The sequence below is a fragment of the Chaetodon trifascialis genome, chromosome 9, assembly GCF_039877785.1.
Source record: "Chaetodon trifascialis isolate fChaTrf1 chromosome 9, fChaTrf1.hap1, whole genome shotgun sequence".
NCBI lineage: Eukaryota > Metazoa > Chordata > Actinopteri > Chaetodontiformes > Chaetodontidae > Chaetodon > Chaetodon trifascialis.
The window spans coordinates 11,585,766-11,591,765 of record NC_092064.1 but is presented as its reverse complement, the minus strand read 5'-3'; positions in this window follow the sequence as shown (position 1 = coordinate 11,591,765).

The window sequence follows — 6,000 nt, the reverse complement described above, 5'->3', positions numbered from 1 at the left end:
GACACTTAGAACAAAAAACTCCGTAACGGGTTAGCACACAGGCAGGAAAACAAAACTCACAAAATCGCAGCGTGCACGAAGGCAAGACGGCTGGAGAACACAAGGCAGGAACCTGGAGATCAATGCTGAGGCGAGAAACACAAGCATGAGCAAAGTGACCATCTGGCATCAAAGTGTGGGAGAAGCATGCTTAAGAAGGAGAGTCCTGATTAGTGGAGATTGGTGACAGGTGTGTCAGGAGCTGCTCAACCCCTGCAAAGATCAGCCCTGCCCCTGCCTTGTTCCAGCCCTGAAAAAACACACAAAACAGAATCAGAGCAGATCACCAACCACGGCCACAACATCCCCACAACTTCAGTTTTATATGAGCATACACACACACACACACACACACACACACACACACACACACACACACACACACACACACACACACACACACACACACACACACACACACACACACCAACAATGTAGATATATTATAGATGATGTATTTAGTTTTCTAGGCAAGCCACAGCTCAACATAGTTGAACATTAAATAAGCAAATCATGTAGGTATACTTGGTATGACTTAAGGCCTATTGGCTACTGATGCATCAGCAAGAGAAACAGCATAACAGAGCATCAGACAGAGAGCTGCAACAAGATGCATGGATTGAGAGCAGCTCTCCTGCACGCCCACATATTATCAAAAGCATGCTTGGCAGGGACATGGCTCAGAAGTTCTAACAACTTGGCATTGCAGTGCTTGAATCGAAAAATGAAATCTCCTCGAAAAGTTACTCACATAATCATCTATTGTCTTTACAGCACATCTGCTGAGCGTTGAGTTCTACAAAATCCCTTAAATATTGCAGTTCAGGGCTGTGATAAAGTTAAGATAGAAGCGTTTTCCTTTATAGCAAGTGTTTTGCTCTAATCAAAGTATGACTCTTAAACTTGGTGAACTTTACCTAATCATAAACGAATTTGCAACATTACCAAACGCTTTTATTTCACTTTATTTCAATTCCAAAAGACCTTCATTATTACCTTGATTTTCCCAATTCCAAAAACGCTGAAAATATGCTGCCTTCTCCCTCACTGGCAAGGACTCAAGCACCATCATGGCAGTACATTCATCAATGCAGGTAGATGTAAGTGAGGAATCTTCAAACAGAAAAGTTAGTTAAGTCAAGTCATAACATGAATTATCGTACATCCACATACATACAGGACCAGAACAGCAACAGTTCCTCTATCCTCTAAGGATCCAAAGCACTTGTAAAACTGATAAGACCAAAATGAGACAAAAGTCAAAACTGAAAGTTCAGTGATTTAAACCACTAATTTACAAAAATGCATCGTCTCACCAATGGAAACATAAACCATCTCAGATCACACAGTTGTACACTTTATACACACAACCATCAGTGGCTATTTTTGACTGGGGTGGCCCAAGTGGGGCACTGACTTCAACAGCACTTAAGTACTACATGTGCATACAGACAAGCCTGTCACAATAGCATTAATTTACCAATTTTTCTGTCTCCACAACCCATATCTTTTCATTGATTGACTCTGCAGTGTCACACAGTTTCTTAGATTCCTGTTTAAAATTTAGATTTTAAAGATTAATAGACCTACATGATCATATATTACAGATATGACATAAAGCTTCCATACTTTATTCTTTCAGTCCTCAAAAAGAAACATTAGCTCCAAAAGTAGGCCACACATAATAAAAAACAATGCACAACCAAAAAAAAAGTCACAGTCTGTGTGCCTCTGGCACCCAGTGTCCATGGCAGCATCCAAAACACACTGTCTAGTCTCCATAGACATTTAGTCCCTTCACTTCCCAGCTAATGACTACTACTCTCTTTTGCCTTTGTTTTTGGTCTCCACCAACTCCTGAAGGAAGTATCTTACTGTTTAGCTGCTAAATGCTCAACTATGTTCACCAGTCAGCTGCCAATTGTGTCAGTCTGCAGACAGTGTGCAATGAGTTTTTATAGCTTTTTCACTGAGAGCAGCTGCCTGCTGCCCCTAAAAATGACACTATGAGAGCAATGAGAGTGAACGAAAACAGTAAAGTTAAGAAACAATGTGTTGGATCTCGCTACGTGGTCCTGTAAAGCTGGGGAAAGCAGCAGATGCAGATGATAATTCTCTACGAGCGACTCCTCTCGCACTGGCATTTGATACATTGTTGTTATAAAAACCTTGATTATAGCCTCTTTAAAAAGTACCACTGATTCATAGAAACCATTGTCTACCCCACAATCTCTGGTGAAGTCAAGCTTTAGTTTTGCATCTTTATGTAAACCATTTATAATTAAAAAAAAGAGTCAAATTTCAGGCTTTACGGCTTGAGCAGAGACTAATAACTACCTGAGCTGAGCAGTATAAAGGAGCTTTGCTGTTGCAGCAAGTTGGATTGCCCTATAAAGTCTGACAGAACAGTTAGATGTTACTTTTGAGCAACGCATCGCAAACTATTCTCATTCCCAGGTCGTCAAATACCAATGTTTTGACACAGCCTTTGGAGTCTCATACAGATGTTAACTGGCTGAACAGCAGAGCAGAAAGTAAAGGGAACTGAAAAAGGCAGTGTTAATTTGATAAATAATTTTTGCAGTGCTGGTGATGCTCTGCTAAGCAATGCTGACCCCCGGTGCGATGGCATATGTTAATAAAAAGCACCGCAGGAGGTCCTCTGCATCCTAATCTGCTGGTGTCAAAATGAATTTGTGTGTGTGCGTGTCTGAGATTCCCCATCTCTGTGCTCCAGCATCTACTTGACAAATGTATCAGCGCTGAGTTGTGTGCACCAGCACGCATATGTGTCCGTTCCTGTTTATGCACGTACCAAATGTGTGCATGCATGGGGTAGTGACAGGCACAGCACCTCATCTACATATCAATTTTCCTCATTTGAATACACCACTTATTGTGTGATGGTGGTGATAATTACCTGTTGTGCAGTGAGTAGGGCACCGGCTCCCACTGGGCCTCCTTTTGTCAACCTGGGTCACTGAATCTGTGCACAGTACAGTGGAGTATCTTACACTGGGGACTGGTGAGACATGACAGCACAGCATGATTTCCAGCTTTCCATTGCCAGCACCAGACAATCCCTGGTAGCGTGCGAGAGCCATCATGTAGGAAATGACACGAAGAAAATGTGTCTCTAACAACTGGGATATTTTCAGCAGCAACTTGACAATGTGTGTGCAATGGTAAGATGTCTTGCAGAGCACAGCCTCTTGTTTCAAGAAAAGGTTAAAGGATTGTCGGAAAGGTCACGAGATAGTGTCTCAAAAAGACAGCCTTTAAAGGTGTGAGTGTGCACAATGGAAAATATCCTCTGTTTATATTGGACAGTTTTGATATCAGGAGTTGGCATGATTGTCTAAACCAAGGAGCAACAGACATAATGGAAGAGAAATAAAGAAATGAATGCTTTGTGTCTATGAGAGAAATTGCACTCACAATGTCCTAAAGCTTTCAAGGTGATAAAAAAATAAGCATCAGTGGTAACAATATTCTAGCAATCATGTCAATTCATTCGTGAAACAAAGTGTGTTTGTAATTATCTCTGGTGCGTGTAGCTCTTTTTCATTTCCATAATTCACCAAAAAAAGCTCAAACTGTGTCTGTGTGAGCACAGGTGAGTCATGCTGTCCAACCAGCAACTGTACATTGGACTGCCCGCAGCACCTCTGCCATCATTCCGCATGGCTGCATCTTGAAGATGCCACTGAACATTAAAAATGATCCCACTCATGCTCTCCAGCTGTATGTTCTCTGCCACTGCCGACCCTCTGTACTACCGTCCAGGGCGCGCTGTGAAGGGCCCACAAATGGGAATGAACAGGTGTCACTTTAATTATGTGTCCTCTTGTTGGAGCCTAGCAGAGTCGGCCCCGAGACGGTGGCTCTTTTAATTAACCTTGGAGCTCTGCTGTTGAAACACAGTGACAGTGCCATGCTGGGCACCTACAAATATAGGTGGACAATATCTGCCAGTCTACATGACTCCCTGGCTTTTAATTACAAGCATCAAGGGAGTGTGCTCACTTTTCCTCTCCAGCACATATATTTTATTTTCCTCCTTTCCCAGCCTGTCTGCTTAAGATAACATCGATTTCACATGTTTCACTCGGCTAACGCCACCACCATCAGGCCATGGCTGTGAGTGGCAGATTGCACCTCTTATGTCATTCGACTTGAAATGAGGTCAGTCCACCCCCAGAAAGTATTTTCTGTTATCTCTACATAGATGTCTGGCTGCCTAAAATGAGCCAGCATTGGAACTTTCCATTTCTGGAGCCCTCTTCTGGTTTAGAGAAGGAGGCGAATAGATCAGTTTGATGCTCTCCTCATACTGGAATGATGCCAAGACCAAAGCGGGAATGCATATTTTAGTATGTTCATATTGGCAGCATTCAAATGCCTCTAGGTCTTCTTCACTTTGAGTTCCATACAACATGGTTAAGTTTTGGCACTACAGATTCCATTGACATTTTTATTTAATTATACTGATAATTACCTCACAGACAGCAAATGTTGCACCTCACGTACGTTCAGCTTCATTTGACCTGATAGAACAGGCTGCAGGAATCAAAGCGTATCCTTTCATGGCCAATAGCATAATTTCATGTTATTTCCATGCTCATTTGATATTGTTATATACTTGTATACGACAGCAAGCCTGTCACCTTGTAGGTTCTCCACTGAATGCAATCTGTCAGGAGTCTTTTAAATACTCCGTCAAATGAAAATCAAGTTTTTAACCTTGTTATCATGTCTATATGCTGTCTATGTGTGTGTGTGTGTGCGCGCGTGTGTACATATACGTGTATATACATGTATACATAGGGGGACATAGTGAGTATGAGTCAGCATGTGGTCAGCTGGTAAGTTCATTTTTGTTGTCTTTTATCCATTTACTGTGTCCAAACAAACCAGTTCTGTGCTAGATAATGTTAGCCAATGTTAGCCTGCCAAGTTACATGATGATTCATGTCAAATGCTTTATGTGGCTTGGGGGTGTTGGCGAAGAAAGTTACGGCAAACGTTACTCAAAACAGTTTGTCAGACAGCTGAGGTTTGTGTGCTTGATGAGCATGAAGCTTTCGGGCAAGCGGTGGAGGGGCGGGTGGAGATAGAGGCGGGGACTGCTCAGATCAGAGCATATTAAGTGAAGACAAAGTTGTTACATCTAAGCTAATGTAGGGCATGAAGGGATTTTGATGAGACCACTTTTTAGAGGTTTAGTCAATGCCACGGGAGGAACTTTAAACAACCTGTCAAGCTCTTCTATTCCTAGTTTGTGTAGCTTTAACCTGACTGAACTGACCGCTGTGTTGCAGAAGCCAGATTGCATTTGACTTTAAGACTGCTATAAGCAAAAGTTACTTGAGCACTGCAGTAAATCAGAAAATCATTCAGCTACTAAAGTGAAGATTTCAAATCTTATGCTGATGCATTATTCATCATTTTTGTAATGTTTAATACACTATCAGTGTAGATGGACTGATTATCTGAAATGTTAATCTGAAGGGCTTGAATAACGAATGCAGCGCTTTATATGAGTTATCCTTTGAGAGAGCTAATGCGGCTCGAAATGCAGCTAAGAATAGAAAATATGGGGAGTATAGAAGAAACGGGTATGGAAGATGTCATGTAATATTCACTTTTGAAGAGGAATTTCTTTTATTCCTCTTCTTATGGCCCTTTGAATCGCACAACACCCCATAGAAACACTCCACCACTAAAGTTGAATTCACCAACAGTTATATAACTGGTCAGTGGCACATTTTGACCAACTAAAGGTTGAGTTTAATGAGTTTATTTTCTGCTTTTTCCTTTCCTCCTCTGGCTTTCTTGATGCAAGACATAGCTTCTTATCAGTGACAGCAGCTACAACTAATTAAACACGCTTGCACACTGCAAACATTCTTATGACCAATATAGCATCACAAAGAGCTGTTGCAAAAGATGCCAAAGGGA